This window comes from Odocoileus virginianus, chromosome 3, assembly GCF_023699985.2.
Source record: "Odocoileus virginianus isolate 20LAN1187 ecotype Illinois chromosome 3, Ovbor_1.2, whole genome shotgun sequence".
NCBI classification, from domain to species: domain Eukaryota; kingdom Metazoa; phylum Chordata; class Mammalia; order Artiodactyla; family Cervidae; genus Odocoileus; species Odocoileus virginianus.
The window spans coordinates 10923165-10948504 of NC_069676.1; the positions used below are offsets into that span (position 1 = coordinate 10923165).

General features: G+C 39.4%; 1 pseudogene; it reads left to right on the plus strand.

The window, feature by feature from the left end:
* Nucleotides 1-3462: 3462 nt before the first annotated feature.
* LOC110140565 (zinc finger protein 791-like) lies at nt 3463-5645 on the plus strand (annotated as a pseudogene).
* Nucleotides 5646-25340: the final 19695 nt, after the last annotated feature.

Below are 25340 nucleotides of genomic sequence, written 5' to 3' on the forward strand. Positions count from 1 at the left end.
TTCTTTACCAGCTGAGCTACCAGGGAAGCCCAATATCTTGCTTACCTGTTAATTATTGCCAGTTGTGAATAAAGCCTGTACAGATACTTGTATAGGATTTTTTTGTGAATGTAAAAGTTGACTTCATTTGGAGAAATAGCAAGGAGTGAGATTGCTGGGTCCTAATATACATAAGTGAGAGTACATTTTGTTTTGAAAGAAAGCTCTTATTTTCCTTTGTTGGGGTACCAGATTCCATCCCCCCTGGCAGTGAATTTGTAATTATCTTCACATCTATTTGGTGTTCTGAGTGGTTTGCATTTTAGTCATTAAATAGTGTGTAGTGATAGCTCTTTTTTTAAAAAAAATATTTGTTTATTTGTTTGCTCTGGGTCTTAGTTGCAGCACACTGGCAGGAAATTTTAGTTGTGGCATGCCAACTCTTATTTGTGGCATGTGGCACTCTTTAGTTTTCTATTTGTTGCCCTTATATTTTCACTTTTTTCTACCTTCTCCCAATTTAATTGAGCATTTTACCTAATGCTTCCTTTTTTCCCCTTTCTTAGCGTTTCTCTTCTTAAAGAACTTTTTAAGTGATTGCCCTTGAGCTTTTAGTACACTTTAGAACTAAACCTCATCTTCTGCAACTTAATACCTCTTCAGTGGTTGTACAAGTACCTCACACCACTCTATTCTCAATTCCCTTCCTCTGTCCCTTTTGACATGGTATCAGTTATTTCACTTATCCACAAGGTTATCACTGTCAGTGTCATTATTGCTATTATTATTTTAGACAAAGTCTCATCTGTTATAAAGAAGTGTTAAAGATGTTCACCTTTATTCCTCTTTTAATCCTCCTGCATAATTTATATTCTTTCTAATGGATTTTTATTTATTTTTCTAATGGATTTTTAAAATGTGTCTTTCAAAGTTGGTGTACTAATGACAAATTTGCTCCATTTTTGTCCCAAATGGCCTTATTTTCTCTTAATTTTTAAGGATAATTGCACTTGGTAACAAAATTGTAGGAAGGTTTATTTTTAATTTCAAATTTTGAAACTTTTCAGCCCACTTGGTTCTTGCTTTTGTTTTTGTTTTTTTTCCCTGAAAAGAAGTGTAATTTGATTCTAGTCTTTGTCTATACCAAAAGTATACCTTTGCCTTCTTCCAGTATATTCTTTTTGCCTTTTTTTTCCCTCCAACTACAATATACTTTGGTCTCCATTTTAGGTTTTTCATTTTTATTTTTCATTGAGGTTCATGGATCTACATTTATTGTCTGTCATTAATATTAGGAGAAACCCAGAGGTCATTAAATATTTCCATCTGTCTTTTCCTTCAGTTATTTTCATTATATGTACCTGAAATCTTCTGTTAAAGGAGGTTATGCCAGGGTTCACGGATATTATGTTCTATTGTTTTTGATCTATTTTGTCTTTGTATTAGACTCACGTGAAATGGGGTGTTTTTTCAGTGCAGGCCTTAAGAACAGAATTTGGGAGCATATTGAAGCATTTATTTTCTCTTTCCCAGTTTTAGGACATCAGCTTGCCCTTTGAAGTCAGTGCTCACGTGGCTCTGGGAGGCCTTCTTTATTTCAAGTTTTTCATCCTCCTCTTTTGATATGGAGAATCACAAGTTCTAAATTAATGAATCATAGACTAGATTTTTACCTGGCAGTGGTATAGTGGCTGCTTGGGAAACACTTGTTCCTGAAATTGCAGGCTGGAGACTTCATGTTGTTCTGAAGGAAGCCAATGATGAAACCCTTACATATTTTATAATCATAGAAAAGTTCACTATCAAGTATCATGGGCTTTGGTGAACTCCCTTCTAAACTGTAGCTCTTAACCTGTTCCTAAGGGCAGTAAGTCCCAGGGTTTACTGTTAAGCTGTGATGAGAAAGAGTTTTTTCTGGCAGTTAGTTGCCCTGTGTGTTCTAAAAGTTGGCTGGAAGGACCCTGAGAGACCTGAGTATAGGGATTTTGTGGTCTAAGATATCTTTTTAAATATATTTTTGACTGTGCTCGGTCTTCATTGCTGCACGTGGCTTTTCTGTAGTTGTGATGAGTGGGCCTCTGACTGTGACGGCTTCTCTTCAGAACATGGCCTCTAGAGCACAAGCTCAGTAATTGTGGTGAAAGAGCTTGGTTGCCTTTGGCATGTGGGATCTTCCCGGACCAGGGATCGAACCCATCTGAGTCTATTGGATTGGCAGGTGAATTCTTAACCACTTGACCACCAGGGAGGTCCCTAATGCATTATTTGCTTCTTCCCCATAACTGAGGTCTAAGTTTGGAATCACTTTCTACCTGTATCAAGTTTTATATATAAAGGAGAAAAAACAGAGTATGTAATAATTATTATACAAATTAAAGGCAGTGTTTCTGTAGAAGAATGTTTATTTTGAGGCAAGTGCATGTGACTTCTTCTAAAGACCTGGAGGACACTGGGACAGTGTGGCCAGCTGGGCTTTGTTAATTGTTTGAGTTCTACAGGTCACTTGACCTCTGATGATAGGTGATAGGACTAGAAAAACGCTTCTAGTTCTTAATCGTGTTTTTTTCTAACAATCCTTTAAAATTTATTTTATTTTTAGCTCAACTGGATCTTCCTTGCTACATGGGCTTTCCTCTAGTTGTGGTGAGTCAGGACTACTCTCTAGTTGTGGTGTGTGGGCTTCTCATTGAAGTGGCTTCTCTTGTTGAGGAGATTGGGCTTTAGGCACAGGGGCTTCAGTAATTGCAAATCCTGGGCTCTAGAGTACAGGCTTAGTAGTTATGGCGAAAGGGCTTAATCACTCCTCAGCACGTGGGATCTTCCTGAAACAGGGATCAAATCCATTTCCTCTACATTGGCAGGTGGATGTTTTGCCACTGAGCCACCACGAAAGCCCATTCATTGTGTTTTTAATCATTGAAACCTCATGCAGGCTTGATCCTTGGCATCATGGGGTACTGTAAATTTTGGATCATCAGGAAGAAGATGAATGAATTTTTTTTTCACAAGAAATGGATGTCCCTAAATTGGTATTTATAAAGCATTTCTGTCCTTTCCCTACATTCTCTGGAATCTGTTATGAGTCCATGATTGTGAGAGTTCCATGATTGTGATATAAGCAATAATGTGACCACAGATATGATGTGTAAATAAATAATTTTTGTTTCTTCATGATGCTGTTACATTATTGAGGAAGTGTGGAAAGTAAGTTTACTTATGATTGAATCAAATAACTTTGTAAACAACAGAATTGTAGGTTATATCCATTTATATGGATAAATATATCCTATAAATTTCCTAGGATATAAATGGATTCTGGGTATCTAGTTCTGTCAGTCTCATGCTTCTTACTGTGCACATATTTTGGGTATTTTAGGACTTATTGATCTTTGGGGATGTGGCTCTGAACTTCATCTTGGAGGAGTGGGTTTTACTGGATTCCTCACAGAGGAAACTACAGAGATGTGAGAAAACTTCAGTAACATGGCCTCAGTAGGTAATAATGAAAAAGTTCCCTTCATTGGTCAACTAGAGAACAGCTGTTTCTTACCTGTCTGTATTGTTCAAAGATGTGGACTGTGGAAACAGAAGACACTGTTAAAGAAATTTGGGGAAATAAAAGAGAATTCCCTGGCGGTTCAGTGCTTAGGTCTCAGTGCTTTCACTGCCATGATCTAGGTTCAATCCCTGTCAGGGAACTAATGTCCTGCAAGCTGCAAAGTGTTGTGGGGAAAAAAAGAAAGAAAAAGAACCTGGTCAATGTCAGAGCTCATCACGAACCTAAAATCTAATAATTATTCTATAATTTCTAATACTTTGGGATCTTTTTTCTGGGTCTGCATTTCAGAAGCAAAATGGGAACATCAGGCATTCAAAATCAGTGCAAATTCCAGGGGAGGAAATTAAGACGAGCCATACTCACAATACAAAGAATATCTCATGTAGGAATCCTGGTCTATTGTAAGAATTCTAAAAGATGCAAACAAAAGAAATAGCCCTATCTGCAAATTTAGTTATTGTTTGAAAATATTTATGAAAAATATTTTCTTAAATGTGACATAAATTCAGTGTTTTCAGTGTAGTTCAATAGATTCATAAACTATATTTCACATCACTTTTTAGTAAAAAGTTTGAAGATCCATTGTTAAACATTCAGTTTATTCAATAATAATTCTCACAAGATAGAAAAGCTCACTATTTCTATATGTCATAATAAATACAATAAATATAAAATAATAAAGAAATTATTAATGTTCTCATGATTTATATAAGTCCTATCATTGAGAGTCTCTCTGAAAGTAAAGATATTAATTTTTGCAGAGAAGACGTCAACCTTATTCTAACTCTCAGTCTGAAGAAGAAAACTGCTGGCTTAAAACCATGGAAATGCAGTCATGTGGGAAAACCTTCATGAATCATTCATCCCTTACTAGACACAAGAAATGTCACACTGAAGACAAACCAAGACAGCATCTAAAGTACTGTGAGAAGGTATGTAAATATAAAGAACATGGGAAGGCATTCATTTCTCCCAGTGCTCTCAGAACACATGAAAGGAGTCACACTGGAGAGAAACCCTATGAATGTTGCTGCTGCTGCTAAGTCACTTCAGTCATGTCCAACTCTGTGCGACCCCAAAGACAGCAGCCCACCAGGCTCCGCTGTCCCTGGGATTCTCCAGGCAAGAACACTGGAGTGGGTTGCCATTTCCTTCTCCAATGCGTGAAAATGAAAAGTGAAAGTGAAGTCGCTCAGTTATGTCTGACTCTTCACGACCCCATGGACTGCAGCCTACCAGGCTCCTCCATCCATGGGATTTTCCAGGCAAGAGTACTGGACTGGATTGCCATTGCCTTCTCTGCTATGAATGTTACCAATGTGGAAGAACCTTTAGTATCAAAAATCCTTCTGACTACACCAAAGAACTCACACAAGGGAGAAACCTTACAAATGTAAAGAATGTGGGAAAGCCTTCATGTGGCAAATAAGTTTTTGAAAACACATGGTAACCCATACTAGACGTTTACCTTATAAATGTCAGAATTGTGAGAAAGCATTCCTTTATCCCAGTTTTCTTCAAATACATGAAAGGAGTCACACTGGAGAGAAACTTTATGAATGTAAACAATGTGGAAAAGCCTTTCCATATAAAAAATCATTGCAAATACACGGAAGAACTCACGGAAGGGAGAAATCCTATGAATGTTAGGAATGTGGGAAAGCTGTTCTGTGTAAAACAACTTTTCAAAAACACATGGTAACACACCCTGGAGATTTCTTTTATAAATGTCAGAAATGTAAGAAAGCATTCATTTCTCCCAGTTGTCTTAGAATACATGAAAATAGTCACAATGAAGAGAAACCGTATCAATGTAAACAGTGTGGAAAAACCTTTAACAGTCCTAAAACAATCCAAGTACATGAAAGAATTCACAGAGGTAAGAAAAGCTATGAATGTAACCTGTATGGTAAAGCCTTCAATTATTTCAGTGCCTTCCAATCACAGAAGAGAACACCAAACATGTTCTAAAGTTTTGAGTAGTGCCTGCTCAGTTAAAAAACCATGAAAGAATCTACACTGGAGAAAAACCCTATAAGTGTAAGGAATGTGGGAAAGCCTTCACATTGAATATAACCCTTTGGATACACATGATAACACATACTGGAGCTGGACCTTATAAATGTAAAAAATGTGAGAAAGTATTCATGAATCCCAGTTCTCTTAAAATACATGAAAGTAGTCATATTGGAGAGAGACCCTATCAGTGTCAATGTGGTAAAACTTTTAGAACACAAAATGTTTTCAGAGTTCATGAAAATACAGTAGAGGAAAAACCTTACAAATGTAAAATATTCACAAAAACCTTCACTTCCAGTTATGTTCAAGCACATAAATTAACTCACACTGGACAGAAACCCTGTCAATGACAGGAATGTGGGAAATCCTTCATTTGTCCCTCACCATTCAAAGACAGACTACAAACTGGACAGAAATCATACAAAATGTGAAGAATGTGGGAAAGGCTTTTCTGATCTTAGCTGTGTATGAAAGTATTAAGGATTTACTGGTTAAAACCTTGTTTCTAGGGCTTCCCTAGTGGCTCAGTGGTCAAGAATCTGCCTGCCAATTCAGGAGACACTGGTTTGATCACTGATCGGGGAAGATCCCACATGCTGCAGGGCACCTAAGCCCATGTGCCACAACTATTGAGCCTGTTGTGCTCTAGAGCTGGTGCTCCGCAACAAGAGAACAAACTGCAATGAGAAGCCTGTGCACCACAACTGGAGAGTAGCCCCCACTTGCCACAACTAGAGGAAAGCTTGCACAAGAACAAAGACCCAGTGAAAATACATAAATAAATAATTTTTAAAAAGACTTCAATTGGTTGATATCATTACATGTAAAAACTCCCATGGAGAGGAAGTATAAATGTAAGTAACAAGAGAAACTTGATGGAAATCTGTGTGTACTGTTCCAGAAAACCTTCAATATAAAAGAGTTGTTATAAATATATTTTGGCTGTGCTATGTGGCATGTGAAATCTTAGTTCCCCAATCATGGATTGATGCTCTGACCCTCCAGTGGAATCTTGGAGTCTTAACCACCGATCTGCCAGAAAAGTCCTGAAAGAGTTGTCTTAAAAGGTTACAGGGACTAGGACTTGCCTGGTGAACCAGTGGTTAAGAATCTGCCCTCCAATTATAGGGGATACAGGTTTGATCTCTGGTTGGTGAACTAAGGTCCCACGTGACCCAGGGGGCAACTAAGCCCCTGAGCTGAGCCAGTGTGCTTTGGAGTCAGTGGGCTACAACTAGACAAAAGCCCATGCACTGTAATGAAAGATCCCCTGTACAACTAGGAAGACCCCACATGCTGCAGCTAACACCTGACACAGCCAAAAAAAAAAAAAAAAGTTTACAAGAACTTCCCTGGTGGTCCAGTGGTTAAAACTCCACAATGCAGAGGGCCTGAGCTTGATCCCTGGTCAGGGAAGTAGACATTACATGCCAAACCATAAAACAAAACAAAATAAAACAAAACAGTCCTGCATGCTAAAATGAAGATTGTGAGTAGCACAACTAAACACAGCTCAGTGACAAAAAATTTTTATAAACATATTGTGATTCTAAAGGTCTTTCTTCAATCATATCTTTGAATTGTAGATTTTAACTAATTTCAGAAGTGGATATTAATGTTAGTTAATTCTGTAAGTTGTCTTTCACCAATAGTACATAAGGTTTAAAGGAGATAGTTTTTCCTTTAATCAGATAGTGACTTTTTCTCTCTTGTTTGAACCCTGTTGGAGTCATGGGTGAATTTAAGTGTATTTCTAGTATGCAGTGAGGCTTAAATTTTTATAATGTTCTATTAATTTTCTGTTAATGGGCCACTGAGAAATGGCAGTTTAGTATTTGTCGGGATTTTCATGTGGCAATTAGTAGTAGTTTATGTGGCAATTCTTGGATATTTATAAATGCATATATTGTACCCTTTTTATTGAGGAAAAAAATCCCTTTTGGTGGTGGTGCATGTAGGAGCTTTTTGTCATTTTCCATTCTATTAATCACTTGGAATAAATTTTATATATGGCTAGGGTGTCAAAGAGTATACTGTTATGTAAATTATTATTTTTACTATTTACTTTTTGTGTTTCCTTCTGACTGTATTTGTTGAAAAGATTATGGGACTTGTGATAATACAAAAAATCTAGAGTTCAAGATACCTTGCTTGTGAGTAATATTAGGACTAAACTTTCCAGAATCCATCCCATTTGTAGTTCCATATCGGCAATCACTGATAGCTCATGTGTGTGATTTAAAAAGAAATACATTGAAGACATTCTTCAGATATTGGAGCTCCCACACTGCGAGAGAGACAGATACATAAGGGCTTCAAGGACACCATCTTCCAGCTTATTTTCCAGATTCTGTGTCCCTGTAGTCAAGAGTAGCCTCAACATCAGCGAGCAATATTTGATTTCCATTTATATAGAAGTGTGGTTTCCCCTGATGTCTTCACACCTTCCACATCAAAGATCCAGCAGAGGTTGAATTTCTTCTGTAAGGCAACATGTGTCTACTCTGAAAGTATTTCAGTGTTTTATGGTAGGGAATATTCTCTGATTCCACCCTTCTTTGGATTATATCTTTGTTTCTCTCCTACACGTCATTTGGCTTCTTTAGTGCATTGTGCAGTGCCATTCTTGACCCATTGTTTCCCTGTGAGAAGAAGCACCTTCCTTCTGTCAGGAAGGTTGTGGGTATTTCCTATTACTTGTAGCTGAACATAATTATTCAATGTGGTTTTTTTTTCTTTTTTTTTTTTTGACCCCATGGACTGTAGCCTACCAGGTTCCTCTGGCCATGGGATTTTCCAGGCAAGAATACTGGAGTAGGTTGCCATTTCTTTCTCCAGATTCAATATGGTTTTTTATTGTATTTATTTTCTATGACCAAAAGTGTGAATTTTTTTGTGAAGCAACTATTTTTGTACTCATTTAAAATATTTTACCAACTCTTTGTGAAGCATTTTTAGCTAACATATGTTGTTTTTTTATATCTTCCAAGAATGTATTAAAGTACCAATTTTATTCATAAACATTCTGAAAAACTTTGAATTTTTCTTCATTTAGTCATTATATAATATTAGTCAGTTTAATCCTGTAAATAGAAAGTCAGCTACCTTATCAGGCCATTTTGTTGTTTTCAGTCACAGTTTTCATTAACAATAATGATTTCTTACTCATTCTTATCCTCAAAAGTTACATCATGGGTATTTTCAGTGCCATCTTGCCAGTGACCCATAAGATCAAACCTCTGATCAAATACTTGGATGAAATGAATTATATTAAGAATGATTACAGGTAAACAAGGTATTACTGTATAGCACAGGAAAGTGAAAGTGTTAGACAGTTGTGTCTGACTCTTTGTGACCCCATCGACTGTAGCCCACCAGGCTCCTCTGTCCATGGAATTATCTAGGCAAGTCTACTGGAGTGGATAGTCATTCCCTTCTCCAGGGGATCTTCCCAACCCAGGGATCACACCTGGGTCTCCTGCATTGCAGGCAGATTGTTTACCATATGAAGCACCAGGGAAACCCTTTGAGCCACCAGGACATGTTTTCAATATCCTGTAACAAATTATAGTTAAACAACTATATTTCAATAAAATTATTTTTTAAAAAAATGATCTCAAACCTTATAAGACTGTGGTGTGTAATAGTAACAGGGTGCTGAAAAGGAATTCTTATAGAAATTTAACCTCTGTTAGAAGATTTGATTACTGTTCAAGATAGCAAGATGGTATTCTTTATTGAATGCTTTTGAGCAGTTAACTTTATCATTGATGAGTATAATCATGTTGTTGATATAAAAAAATTGTCATGGAGCTAAAAGTTATCAGTTAAGAAGCTTCACTGAATTCTATTAGAAAGAAGAAGGCACTATTGGTTATCTTTATAATTTTATATTTTTAAATTTTAATTAATTAGTATTTAAACTTTCTGGCTGTGTTGGGCTTTCATTGTGTGTTGGGCTTTCATTGCTGTGTGGGGGCTTTCTGTGGTTGGGAAGAGTGGGGACTACTCTTTAGTTGTGATGTGAGGCCCTCTCATTTTGGTGGCTTCTCTTGTTTAGAACACAGGTTTTAGGGGCCCAGGCTTCAGTAATTTCAGTACACAGGGTTAGTAGTTGCAGCTCACAGGCTCTAGAGGCAGAGCTCAGTAGTTGCTGTGCAATGGTTTAGTTCCACCACGGCATGTGGGATCTTCCCAAACCAGGGATGGAACCTGTCCTCTGCATTGCAAGTAGGATTCTTAATCAGAGGTCCACCAGGGAAGTCCATGATTTCGTATTTTATCTTGTATCACTGTTACAGCCAGGATTATAAAATACATAAATTCACATCTTAGTATGCTAGGTATTATGTTTATAATCTCCTTTATAACATAACTGAGGTCTATAAATCTAAGTAAATTGTGAGACAATAAAAAGCTAGCAAGAGAAAAAGAAAGGACTACTATGCCAGCGAACACTTTCTTTCTGAAAGACTATATTCCTTTTACAAAACATTAATTTTATTGAACTACAGTTGATTTACAATGTTGTATTAATTTTTGGCTATATAGCAAAATGATTCAGTTATACATACATTGTTTTTATATTTTATTCAATTACAGCATCACAGGATATTTAATACAGTACCCTATGCTATGCAGGGGTACTTGTTGTTTATCTGTTCTATGTATAATAGTTTGCATCTTCCAATTTCAAACTCCCAGTTCATCCCTTCCTCCATCCCTTCTCCCCTTGGCAACCACAAGTCTGTTTTCTAGATAAGATTATGTGATATCATCTGGTATTCGTCTTTCTCTTCTTAATGTACTTCACTTAGTATGATAATCTATAGGTTAATTCATGTTGTGCAAATGGCATTATTCTTTTTTATGACTGAGTAGTATTCCATGGCATATTATTGTTGTTGTTCAGTTGCTCAGTTGTGTCTGACTCTTTGCGACCCCATGGACTGCAGCATGCCAGGCTTCCCTGATGCTGGGAATGATTGAAGGCAGGAGGAGAAGAGGCTGACAGAGGATGAGATGGTTGAATGGCATCACCAATTCAATGGACATGAGTTTGAGCAAACTCTGGGATATAGTGAAGGATAGGGAAGCCTGATGTGTTGTAGTCCATGGGGTTGCAAAGAGTCAGACACAATTGAGCAACTGCACAACAACAAACTTAGGACTCAGCAGGGCAAGATCATCGGGAAGTTTCAAAAAACAACTTTCAGTAAAGGACTTCTTATGGGATAGCTGTTCCCAGTAAAAAATGGGGAGGAGAAAGGATTTCTTTCACCTACTTTGCAAGTAATTATTCCTGGCTTTCTGCTCATCTATCGTATTCACATACTGCCTTCCCCCCAGCCCCCGCCGGCCCTGCAAAATCACCATCCACTACTTGGCAGCGCAAATAGGATAAACAATGAAAATATTGGGTGTGTATGAAATGCATGGTGGAATGAGTAGTTTATAGATCATTTGAATCGCAGAGGCAAAATTGAATTTGGAAATGAGGGAAGCAATCTGGAAATTTAATGATTTCTAGCCCTGCAAAATGTGGGGGCTAAGGTCTTCAATTTCAGATTCCACACGTCAAAAGTTTAGGATGCTCAAGTGGAAAGCAGGTTCCCCCTGGGCAGAAAGGAGGGGCTGGGATTGATGAGAAAACAGCTAATCCTGCCACCTAACCATGGGAATGAGTCCCTATAGTCACCTTAAGACTGGGAGCTGACTGTAGTTCAGATCATGAACTCCTTATTGCAAAATTCAGACTTAAATTGAAGATAGTAGGGAAAACAACTAGACCATTTAGGTCTAAATCAAATCCCTTATGATTATACAGTGGAAGTGACAAATAGATTCAAGGGATTAAATCTGATAGAGTGCCTGAAGAACTATGGACAGAGGTTCAGGAGGCATTGACCAAAATGTTGTACAGGAGGCATTGACCAAAACCATCCCAAGGAAAAAGAAATGCAAGAAGGCAAAATGCTTGTCTGAAGATGCTTTGCAAATAGCTGAGGAAAGAAGTGAAATGAAAAGAAAGGGAGAAAAGGAAAGATATACCCAATTGAATGCAGAGTTCCAGAGAATAGCAAGGCGATAAGAAGGCCTTCTTTAATGAACAATGCAAAGAAGTAGAGGAAAACAATAAAGTGGGGAAGATTAGAAAACTCTTAAGGAAAATTAGATACACCAAGGGAACATTTCATGCAAAGATGGTCATGATGAAGGACAGAAGGACCTAACAGAAGCAGAAGAGATTAAGTAGAGGTGGCAAGAATATACAGAAGAACTATACAAAAAAGGTCTTAATGACATGAACAACCACAATAGTGTGGTCACTCACTAGAACCAGACATCTTGGAGTGTGAAGTCAAATGGGCCTTAAGGAGCATTACTACAAACAAAGCTAGTGAAGGTGATGGAATTCCAGCTGAACTATTTAAAACTGTAAAAGATGATGCCATTAAAGTACTATACTTGATATGTTGGCAAATTTGGAAAACTCAACAGTGGCCACAGGACTGGAAAAGGTCAGTTTTCATTCCAATCCCAAAGAAAGGCAATGCCAAAGAATGTTCAAACTACCTAACAATTGTCCTCATTGATCTCAGTATGTAAGAACGAAGAAATTCCCTCCTTTTTTCAATGAGAGAACAAGTGTTCCTTACATCAGTATTGTTCAAAGATGTGGAATGTGGAAAGGGAGGACATTGGTAAAGAAAGTAGAGAAAAAAACAAAGAAATTCCCTGGCAGTTTTATGATTAGGTCTCAGCACTTTCAGTTGTGTGGCCCGAGTTCAACCACTATCAGGGAACTATTAATAATATCCCTCAAGCTGCACAGTGTGGTGAAAAAAAGAAAAAGAAAACAAGAAACTGAGTTGTGTCACAGCTCATCATGGACCTAATATTTCATGATTTTCCTGTAATTTCTAATACTTTGGGATCATTTTTCTAGGTCTGCATTTCAGGATCAAGCCAGAAAGATCTTGACATTGAAGATCAGGAGAAAAACCAGGGGAGAAAATTTAGGTGAGCCATACTCACAACACAAAACATGTCTCATGTGAAAAGTGTGGTCTGTGATGAAAATTTTAAAAGAAGCAGAGAAAGAAATAGACCTATCTTCAAGTTTAGTTTTTCTTTGAAAATATTTATGAAAAATATTTTTAATGTGCTATAAATGGTCAGTGTTTCCAATACAGTTCATGTGCCATCAGTATTCATAAAGCCTGTATCTCAACATCACTTTTTAATAGAAAGGTTGAGGTTCCATTGTAGAACATTTAGTATATTCAACTTGTAACAATTCACAGAACATAGAAAAACTCACTATTTTTGTAAATCATAATAAGTATAATAAATGTAAAATAATTAATATATTAATAATCTTCTCGTGATTTAAAGAAGTACTATGATAGAGAGTCTCTCTGAAAGAAAAGACATTAGTTCATGCAGAGAAGACTTCAACCTTATTTCAATATGCAATCTGAAGAAAAACACTGATTTGAAACCACTGGATTGCACTGCATATGGAAAAACCTACATGCATCATTCATCCCTTACTAGACACAAGAAATGTCACATTGAAGATAAACCAAGAGAGCCTCAAAAGTGTCCTGAGAAGATATATAAATGTGAAGAGTGTGGGAAGACATTCATTTATCCCAGTGACCTCAGAACACATGAAAGGAGTTACACTGGAGAGAAACCCTACGAATGTTATGAGTGTGGAAAAGTCTTTCCATATCAAAAATCCTTTTGACAGCACAAAAGAACTCACATAGGGGAAAAACCCTATGAATGTAAATACACAGTGTGGGAAAGTCTTCATGCGGCAAATAACTTTTCAAAAACACATGGTACGATACATACTGGAGATTTACCTTATAAATATCAGAAATGTGAGAAAGCATTAATTTATCTTAGTTTTCTTAGACTACATGAAAGGAGTCACAATGGAGAGAAACCCTATGAAGGTAAACAATGTGGAAAAACCTTTAAAAGTCCTGAAAGTATTCAAATACATGAAAGAGTTCAGAGAGAAAGGCCTATGAATGTAAACAGTATGGTGAAACTTCAGTTATTTCTGTTCCTTTCAGGCACACAAAAGACTGCACACAGGACAGACACTGTATATAGGTAAAACATATTCTAAAGAACTGAGTAATGCTTGGTCTCTTTGAAAACATGGAAGAATCCACACTGGAAAAAAAGCCCTGAGTGTAAAGAATGTGGGAAAGCCTTCAGAGTGAAGGCTATTCTTCAGAAACACATGAAAACACACACTGGAGAGGAACCTTATAAAGGTAAAGAATGTGAGAGAGCATTCATTAATCCCATTTCTCTTAAAACACAGTATAGGAAACACACTGGAGAGAAACCCATATCAATGTTATAAAAAGTGTTAAAGTTCATTTAAGAACCCATACTAGATAAAATACCTATGAGTGTAAAATACATGGGAAAACCTTACCTTCCACTTAGGTTCAAGTGCATGAAAGAATTGACACTGGACAGAAACCCTATCAATTTGACAGGAATGTTGGAAATCCTTCATTTGTCTCTCAACCATTCAAAAACACATGAGACTACACACTGGATGGAAATCATATAAAATGTAAAAATTTTAGGAATGGCTATTCTAATCTTAGCAGTGTATGAAAGCATAGGAGGATTCACTAGTTAAAACCTTGGTTGTGAACAGCCTGGGAAACACTTGAATTGGCTTATATCATTACATATAAAAACTTCCACAGAGAGGAAATATAAATGTAAGAAACATGAGAAACTTGATGGAAAGCAATCCAGGTGTCATGTTCCAGAAAGTGTTCAATATGAAAGAGTTGTTTTATTGTTGTTTATTATTGTTTTTGGCCATGCCATTGGCATGTAGGATCTTAGTTCCCAGACCAAGGATTGAACCTGTGCCCCCTGCAGTGGAAGATCAAACTCTTCAGTAGTCTGCCAGGAAAGTCCTGAAAGAGTTTTCTTAAACAGTTTACAGGGACTTCCCTGGTAGTCCAGTGGTTAAGACTCCATGGCCTCAATGCTGGAGGCTAGAGTTCGATCCCTGTTCTGAAAACTAGACCCCACATGCCACAAAGAAAGATAGAGAGAGAGAGAGAAAGAAAGAGAGAGAGAGAGAGAGAGAGAGAGAGAGAGAGAGAGAGAGAGAGAGAGAGAGAGAGAGAGAGAGATCCTGCATACTGCAATGAAGATTCCTTGTGCCACAACTAAGAGAACAACCAAAAAAAAATTTATAAAAATGTTGTGACTCTAAAGATGTTTCCTCAAGTGTATCTTTGAATGGTGAAGCCAGAGTCTTAACCACTGGATTGCCACAGAAATTCCAAAAGAGTTGCATTAAAGTTTTAAAATATGCTGTGCTTACTGAAAATCTTTCAAGTGTATCCTTGGATTTCTACTAAGTTCAGAAATCAATATTAACGCGATTTAATTCTATAAGTTGTCTTCCAACAATAGTACATAAGGTTTAAAGGTAGTGCTTTCTCCTTTAATCAGATAAGTAATTTTTTTCCTCTTATATTTGAAAACTGTTGAAGTCATCGGTGAATTTAAGTGCATTTTTAGTATGCAGTGAGGCTTCAATTTTTAAAATGTTATGTTTATTCTCTGTTAATGGGTCATTGAAAAATGGCAATTTGGTATTTTTAGGGATTTTCCTAGTAGTTTCATGTGGCAATTCTTGTACATTTGTAATTAGAAATATTTTACTTGGAAAGACACCTTTTGCTGGTTGTGCATTTAGGAGTCTTCTGTCATTTTCCAGTCTATTAAAAACTTGAAATAAATAACTAGGATGTCAAAGAGTTATGTAAATTATGATTTTTTCCTATTTGCTTTCTGTATTTCCTTCTGACTGGTATTTGTTGAATAGACTGTGGGACTTGTGATAATACACAAAATCTAGAGTTGGAGATATCTTGCTTATGAGTAATACTAGGACCTAGACTTCTCAGAATTCATCCCCTTTGTAGTTCCACATCAGCATTCACCAATAGCTCACCTGTGTGTGAAAAGCAGATACAAATAAGACACTCCTCAGATACTGGAGTCTGACACTGGGAGAGAGGCAGATATATAGGAATTTCAAGAACACCATCTTCCAGCTTATTTTCCAGATTCTGTGTCCTTGTAGTCATGAGTAACCTCAATAGCAGCAACCAATGTTTGATTTCCATTTTTACAGATGTCTTGTTCCCCTGATGTCATCACAGCTTCCACATCAAAGATCCCCAGCAGAGTTTGAATCTTTTCTGTGAGGCGTCTTGTGTCCGCTATGAAAATATTTCAGTTTTATGGTTGGGAATATTCTCTGATCCCACTCTTCTCTGGATTATATCTTTTGTTTCTCTAGTGCATTGTGAATGCCATCCTTGACCCACTGTTTCCATGTGGGAAGAAGCACCTTCCTTCTGTTAGGAAGGCTGTGGGTATTTCCTATTACTTGTAACTGAACATAATTCTTCAGTGTGTTTTTATCGTGTTTTATTTTCTGTCTAAAACGGATTTTTTGTGAAACAGTCATTTTTGTACTCATTTCAAATACACACCAATCATTTTTGAAGCATTTGTTAGCTAACACGTGTTGTTTTCCATTTCCTCAGAGGATATATTAAAGTGTCCATCTTGTTTATGAGTATTCTGAAAAACCTTGCAGTTTTCTTCCTTTTATCATTGTTCAGTATCAGTCAGTTTTATCCCATAAATAGGAGGTCAGCTACATTATCCTTAGGCCATTTTCTTATTTTCAGTCACAGTTTTTGTCAAAAAAAGTAATTTGTTTATTCATCATGGGTATTTTCAGTGCCATATTACCAGTGACCTATAAGATACACCTCTAGTCAAAGACTGCGATGAAATGAATTCCATTAAGAAAGATTACAGGATTGCCTGTGTGGTTCTCACTCCATTCAGTCCTCACAGATCAGCAGCTGCACTCTTAAAACAGCCTCAGATGCTTCCCCTCTGTCCCAAACAATTATTGCTCCTATTTGGGAATCTGATCCCTGCTTCAGTTCCCCCACCCTTACAGAATTAACTTTAATACTAGTTTTTGTTTCTAAAATTAATAGAAGTTCACCATTCCAAGATACACTTGAGGAAAGATCCTTAGTAAATACAACATAACATAAAGTTTTAAAGCAGCTTTTTCATACTGAAGATCTTCTGGAACATGAGGCATGGATTACTTTCTATAAACTTATCTCAATGTGGGATTTCCCTGGTGGTCAAGTGGCTAAGACTCCACATCCTCAATCCAGGGGGCCTGGTTTCCATCCCTGCTTAGGGAACTTCATCCCACATCCCTCAACTAAATGTTCCCATTTGGCAACTAAAACAACTAAAACTACATCCAGCATTCCCCAACAAAGATAAAAAATGCCCTGTGCCACAACTAAGACTCGACTCAGCCAAACAAATATTTTTTTAAACACTTCTTTTTTGCAATATTTATTCATTTATTTTATTTAGTTGGTCTTCATGGCAGCACACTTCCTTGCAACATGCAGGATCTTTCACTGTGAACTTTAGGCTTCTCTCAGGTTGTGGTGTGAGGGCTTAGTTCCCCCATGAGGAATTGTATCCTTGTCCTCTGCTTGTGGATTCTTAACCCATAAGGCACCTGGGAAGTCCCCAAGTAACTTTTTTTTAAGTTGACTCTAGTGATGATTGCATGTACCTACAAATATTTGAAATTTATAAAATGTACACTTAATGAATGCCTTCTACAATATGTGTAATACATCTCAATAAAGCTGTTCAAATAAACCAACGCATGAAGTGTTTTTACAATGGAAAAGGGTTTTGCAGTGAAGTCTCTTAGGAACCAAAAAAGGGTTTCCAGATTACTTAATAACATATGTCACTTAGTTGCCTTCATTTTTTTGTATGTGGTCAGAATGCTTAAGATCCACTCTTCCAGGACATTTCAGTCGTACAATATAGTACAAGTATATCAGATCATCATTATGCTGTAATCTTTAAATGCAGTTTTATTAGTCAATGGTTGTTCTTCAGTTGCTAAATCATGCCCGACTCTTTGTGACCCCATGGACTGCATCATGTCAGGCTTCCCTGTCCTTCACTATCTATGGGAGTTTCATCAAATTCATGCCCATTGAGTCGGTGATGCTATCTAACCATCTCATCCTCTGCTGCCCCCTTCTCCTTTTGCTTTCAATCTTTCTCAGCATCAGGGTCTTTTCCAATGAATCTACTAGGTATACCTCAATAAAGCTATGTCCATGGAGTGGGACAAGTTTCTAGATGCATACCTATGTTACATACAATTTATTGTTTTTCATTTGTCAGTGGAAATAGGAGTATAACTGTCATATATTAGCTGTTGACATTGCAGGGTTTTCTAGCCACGGGAACATTGATCTAAAATTTCTCACATGCCAGGCTCTCAAAGCCAGATGATCCTCTGCTCCCTCTGTATAGCCACCATGGCCACTATACAGCAGCAGGTACACATGAAACAGTGAAATTAGGACACTCTTTAACACCATACACAAAAATAAACTCAAAATGGATTATAGACTTTCAAGTAAGGCTGGACACTATAAAACTCTCTGAGGAAAACATAGACGGGACACTCTATCATAAATCACAGCAATCTATTCTTTGGTCCACCTCCTATAGTAATGAAAATAAAACCAAAAAATGGGATCTAATTAATCTTAAAAGTTTTTGCACAGCAAAGGAGACCATAAACAAAACAACCATCCTCAGAATAGGAGAAAATATGTGCAAATGAAGCAACCACATGGAATTAATATCCAAAATATATGAACAGCAAATGCAACTGAATATAAAATTTTTTTTAAAAATCAAAATATATGAAGATCTAAATAGAGATTTTTACAACAAAGACATACAGATGGCCAAAAGCACAAGAAAAGATGTACAGTATTACTAATTGTTAAAGAGATGCAAATCAAAACTACAAGGTGATAGCACCTCACACTGGTCAGAATGGCCATCATCAAAAGATGTACAAACAATAAATGCTAGAGAGGGTGTGGAGAAAAGAGAACCTTCCTACACTGTTGTTTAGAATGTGAATTGTTAGAATGTGAATTGGTGCAGCCACTATGGAGAACACTATGGAAGTTCCTTAAAAAACTAAAAACAGAGTGCCTGAAGAACTATGGACAGAGGTTTGTGACATTGTACAGGAGGCAGTGATCAAGACCATCCCCAAGAAAAAGAAGTACAAAAAGGCAAAATAGTTGTCTGAGGAGGCCTTACAAATAGCTGAGAAAAGTAGAGAAGCTAAAAGGCAAAGGAAAAAAGGAAAGATATATCCATTTAAATGCAGAGTTCCAAAGAACAGCAAGGAGAGATAAGAAAGCCTTCCTCAGTGATCAGTGCAAAGACATAGAGGAAAACAATAGAATGGGAAAGATAAGAGATCTCTTCAAGAAAATTAGAGATACGCAGGGAACATTTCATGCAAAGATGGGCACAATAAAGGACAGAAATGGTATGGACCTAACAGAAGCAGAAGATATTAAGAGCTATTCTAAGACCCAGCAAAACCACTCCTAGGCATATAGCTGGAGAAAATCATAATTTGAAAATACACCTGCATCCCAATGTTCATTGAAGCAGTATTTACAATAGCCAGGACATGTAAACAACCCAAATGTTAATCAACAGAGGGATGGATAAAGAAGGTATGGTATACAAATGTAATGGAATATCAGCCCATTAAAAAAAAAGAAAATGATGCCATTTGCAGCCACACGGATGGACCATGAGATTGTCCTGAGTGGAGTGGGTCAGACAGAGAAGGATGGATGTTGTGTGATGTCACTTATATGTATAGTATAAAAGGGGGGTGCAAGTGAACTGGTTTTCAGGACAGATGTAGAGTCAGGGCTGTGGAGAGCAAATGTATGGTTAATAGCAGGTAAGGACAGAGGGATAAATTAGGAGACTGGGATGACATGTACACACTACTAAATGTGGAATATATAACTGATGGGGACCTCTTATATAGCCAAGGAAATTCTACCCTGTACTCTGTAATGGCCTATATGGGAGGGGAAATTAAGAAAAGACTGTGTGTATGTATTTGTGTGGCTGATTCACCTGCTGTACATGAGGCTAGCACAGCATTGTAGATCAGCTATGCTCCAATAATAATTACAAATAGATAAAATTGCCTTCCAGTGTAAAACATCCACCTGAGAAATTAAAGCATACACCTCACAGCCTGTGGTTTGACTGAGGTTTGCCCTAGCACCCACACAGGGTTGAGTGATTCAGACCTCCTACCGGAGCCAAGTGATCTGGAATTCTTTAGGATAAGTACCTCAGGAGTGGGGATGGTGATGGGATGGATGGAAGGCTCAGGTCTGTCAAGGACCAAAGATGAAAATGTAGTCAGCCCCTTTATTGTAGATGGTGAATTCATATTTGTTTCTCTTTTCTTTTTTTCTGGTCATGCTTGGTCTTCGTTGCTGTGCTCCGAGCTTGCTCTAGTCTCTGTAAGTGGGCTTCTCATTGCAGGGGCTCCTTTTACTGCCGAGTGCGAGGTCAGTAGCTGTGGCCCCCTGGCTCAGCTATCTAGTGGCATTTGTGATCTTCCTGGACCAAGGATCAAATCTGTGTTACTTGAATTGGCAGACTGGTTCTTAACCACTGGACCACCAAGGACATCCTCTGCTTTTCTTGAGAAGAACCACATTTCCATGAATGGCCATAGAGCCTTCCACCAAGCCCTTGACCCATGGAGGACCTCCATAAGACCCTCTTGCGCCAGTCGGCTCTGATGTGGGCCATACTGTAATCTGTACTTGCTCCGCCTTGAAACAGAATCAAGAATCCCAGGGCAGGAGAAACAGGTGAAGACAGCACAGGCAATCCCAGGCGAGGAAATACCTCTGTCACAAACCAAAGGTGCTTGGAGGTGGCAGGTCCCTGGGTCATTTCTCAGGCATGAGGGGCGGGGCATTGGGATCTGCCCAACCAGGAGGCCGCTGAAGCAGGTGGGCGGGACGACGCGCCTTCTGCACGCGGCTGTCCTTTCGTGGTCCCTTACATGCTCGGGAGGAGGCATTTAGCCTACGCTTCGGGATTTATGGTAGCCCATCGTTATCTTCTTGTTGCACTCTTATATGCACTGGTCGTTGGAATCCAGGGAAGGACACAGAAACATCCAGAACACTTCACAAAGGGGAGTGTGCTGCCCTGGTTTGCTGGGACTCACCAGAGGTCTGGTCGGGACCGGCCTTAACTGGCCTCCTCGCGGTCAACTCGGAAATCTAACTACAGTGCTCTCCCAGCGCCGCGCGGACCTCAGTACCCGATGGTTGGTAGCGGTGGTGTGTGGCTGGCAGCAAGAACCCCAAGTGCATGGTCAGCTCCCTGTGGCTGGCGTCTTCGGCCTGACTTGGAGCCTCTCTGGGCAGCTCTGCACCCTCAAGCCCTATGCCTCTTCCAGAGTGTTCCTTGACCACATGGAGGGTCATCAGGGGACCATTCTGTCTACTGTAATAGCAGGACAAACCTTAATGTCCCTTGTTTTTTAGTTTGAAAGGTTGCTTTTTTTTATAGGTTGCAGTTTTATATCCATTTTCTGTTTAAAGAATCTGATTTTTAAGTTGTTATCGCTGATTTATTGCAGATGATATTTTGAAGAATACAAATGAACAGATGGAAGAAATATGTTGGGCAAGGTTTGGCACAGAAGAGGCACAGAACTTCCATGTCCACTCCAGGCCTGCCACAGCCCCAGCACCACCACGTGTTCACCAATGCGGAAGCCCACCAAATCTTTTGGTTTCAGAGGCTTTTGTCCCTTTATCTTTTTTTTTTTTTAATTGAAAAATGAACGTGAAAGTCGCTCGGTCATGTCAGACTCTTTACAGCCCCATGAACTGTAACTTGCCTGGTTCCTCTATGTGTGGAATTATCCAGGCAGGAATACTGGAGTGGATAGCCATTCCCTTCTCTAGATGATCTTTCCGACCCCAGGAATGGAAACCATGTCTCCTGCATTGACAGGCAGATTCTTTACCACTGAGCCAGCTGGAAAACACATGCTACACATAGTAGTGTGTGTATGTTAATCCCAGCCTCCTAATTTATCCCTTCCCACAGCTCCTTATTTCTGGAGAAGGAAATGGCAACCCACTGCAGTATTCTTGCCTGGAGAATCCCATGGACAGAGGGGCCGGGCGGGCTACAGTCCATGGGGTTACAAAGAGCTGGACACCGATGAGCAACAAACACACAGCACACCCCTGCCCCCCAGGAGGACCAGAACTTGCAGTTTTTACATAGTTTAAATTCCCAAGGGAGGAAAGTATCTCAGAGTCCCTTCATATATTCCCCCACTTCTCTGCCCTTAACTCCAGCCATGCTCAGCTAACCAGTTTTAATTACTACTTTTAGTGTTTCTTTATAAACAATCCAATACGAAATGCCTATTTTTCTTGCACTCTTTTGTTCTTGAGATCATTACTTGGGATCCACATACTGGATGCTTCACTAGTGAAAGTTAAGCCTCACCCCTCCTTTTCAACTAGGGCGTCTTACTTGGACAGGCTGACAAGCAAGCCTGGGAGGCTCCTCCTCTGTGAGCTGGTGTTTGCTGGCGAGGTTTTCCTGTGTGTGGCATTGCTGACTCCACCAAGCACTGGTTGTCAGTTTGGAGGTCTCAGAGTTAGAAGTTTCTGAGTTGGGGAACAGGAGCTTCCTCTCTAGTTGGAGGACACTGAGTTGGGAGCAGGAATATGAGAATGGGGCTCTCCTTCCAGTGGTCCTAGGTTGATGTCTTAGCTGGAACCTGTGTTTAGAGTGAAGGTGTGACTGAGGTTGGGTTTACCCAGGCATTAGACCTGGAGGGAGGACTCGGGGCTAGGAGGATGAGTGTACCTGTGAAGGAGGTGAGCCCAAAAGATAGTCACTACTTGGTTGTTGTTTAGATGCTAAGTCATGACTCATCTTTTGTGACCCCATGGACTGTAGCCCGCCAGGCTCCTTTTGTCCGTGGGATTTCAAGAATACTGCATAGACAGCAGTTATTTCAGAGAGAAACAAAAAGACAAGAGACAGGAATAAAGGCAGTCAGTAGGTGGTGAGATTCCAGAAGACTCATCCAAAGTTTTAAGTCACTGTGGGGCTGTTGGCCCTGCGTCTATTGCAACAGAGATCTTTACCCTCTTGGTAGTGGTGGACCAACACCCACAGTCTTGGTGCAGAAAAGGAGTTGGTTCAAATCCAACTTAAGTTTTGATTTCTTAAGCTCCGTAAAGCTATCCGTGTCATGGAGGAGGCCTCTAACCCCGTGGGCCATGATGGGAGGCTCTCTGGAGGAAGGCCTTAAGTTGTCCATAGGTTTCTGATGCAAGGCACTGCCCTGGGTCTCACATCTATATGCTGGTAGAGCTGTAATTATCTCCGTGGGTTTATGGAACCAAACTTAATCCAGATAGCTGGAACTTAATAGGCCTGAGCTCTCTGGAAGATTCTGAGAAAGGTTTTTAAAGACAGGGTGAGGGAGGAGGTTGTGGGATATGTGGTCAGCTCGTGGACATGCTTTTGATTGTTTGGTGGTGAGGTAATCTGGAGTTAACATCATCAGACTTCTAGTTCCAAACAGTCTGGGGTCTGCCTGATTGTGGGCAGCATAGAGTTAACTTCTTAAAATATTTTAAAAAAATTTTTTTTCTTTTGTTTTTTTTCACTGTGCTAGGTCTTTGTCGCTGTGCAGGCTTTTCTTTAGTTGTGGTGAGTGGGGTCTTATTGTGGTGGCTTCTCTTGTTCTGGAGCAGGGGCTCTAGGGTGCAGGGCCCATGAATGTGGGCTCAGTAGTTGCAGTTTCCAGCCTCTAGAGCACGGATCAGTAGTTCTGGCACATGGGCTTAGTTGCTCAGAGGCATGTGGGATCTTCCTGGACTAGGGATTGAACCGGTGTCTCCTGCATTGGCAGTTGGATTCTTTACCACTTAGCAACCAGGTAGCCCCTAGAGTTAACTTCTTGCATTATTTATTATTCCATAGAATGTATTCCATATATTACTTTGTCTTCCTTGACTGTTTTTCTTTCTTTTTGCATTTTCTCTTGTCTCTGATTAAATTTACTCTACTATGAAGAAGGCTTAGGAGGCTGTTTTTTCTGCAGACAAGAGGCAGCTGTCTTGTTTCCAGAAGGCCCAGTAGCGTCTTGCTCAGTTACTCATATTCCAGGTTCTCTAGAAAATAGAGGCCTCCCATAAGCTCTGATCGTATGACTCTCCACCAAGGTTCCTGTTATAGCCCTGGTCCTGGAAACAGCAGCCCAGCTCAGCTGCTCACACTTAGTTGCTGTATGATGGAGCCAAACCTTGTCTGTCTGGCTTATGCCTCCCTTGGAGAGAGGACATTTCTTTCTTTGGTCCTTTGAAAGATCCTGTGGTGCCGGAGGAGTCACCCATCTCCAACACCTTGGTTCCCTGCGTAGTTGCTGGGAATCAACTGAATGCACAGCTCAGGGAAGTGCCTAGACTAAGGATGACAGTGCACCCTGGTTCCTGATGGAAGTCAATGGAGACTTGCTGCCCTTTATCCCTGAATTGGGACAGCCTTGATGGAGAACCAAACCCAGTGGTCACCACATCTAACTAAACATCAGGCAGTCATCAGGGGTGAGTTGTACAGATCTTTCTTCATTTTTCCCCTCTAATATACTTGTTTCTTTTCTTTCTTTCTTTTTTCTTTTTTTTTGCGGCTGCACCACACAACTTGCAGGATCTTAATTCCCTGACCAGTGATTGAACCTGGGGCCAGGGCAGTGAAAGCACTGAGTCCTAACCACTGGAACACCAGGGAACTCCAGACTCAGCTTTTAGATCACTTTTAGGTTAAGAGAAAAATTGATCAGAAATTATAGAGTTCTCACATAACTCAGAATTCACTTAAAAAAAATCGTGTGTGACAATTGTTGAACCAATACTGATGTATTAAAGTCCATAGATTACTTTAGCATGGGTTTTTTGTATTGTATTGCATAATGTATGTTTAATGCCTCCTGGGCTTGGCAAATACTTCTGTCCATTGTTTTTGCACATGTTGTGTACTTTTGGGCTTCCCCGGTAGCTCAGCAGGTAAAGAATCCTCTTGCAATGTGGATAGGCTACCCACTCCAGTATTCTTGGGCTTCCCTGATGGCTTAGATGGTAAAGAATCTGCCTGCAATGAGGGAGACCTGGGTTCAATCCCTGGGTTGGGAAGATCCCTTGGCGGAGGGCATGGCAACCCACTCTAGTATTTTTGTCTGGAGAATCCCCATGGACAGAGGAGTCTGGTGGACTACAGTCTATGGGGTCGCAAAGAGTTGAACACGACTAGGTACAGCACAGCAGTGTACTTTCACTTCCCTAAAAATACTCTGTGCTTCACCTATTGATTCGTCTCTTTTTTTAGCCCCCAAGTCCTTCAGAACTGAAGATCATTTTACTGTCTCATGCTTTTGTCTTTGCCAGATTGTCAGATGCTTGGAACCATACAGTATATAGCTTTGTTTGATTGTCTTCTTTCACTTAGCGATATACTTTTAAGCTTCCTCCATGTGTTTCCATGGCTTGAAACCTCATTTATTTTTGGCTGCGCTGGGGCTTCTTCGCTGTGCGTGTGAGGTTCCAGAGAGTGGGGGCTACTTTTGCTGATGATTTCTCTTGTTTGGAGCATGGGCTTTAGGGCACGGGGGTTTCAGTAGCTGTGGGGCACAGGCTCAGTTGTTGTGGCGTGCTAGCTTAATTGCCCCACAGCA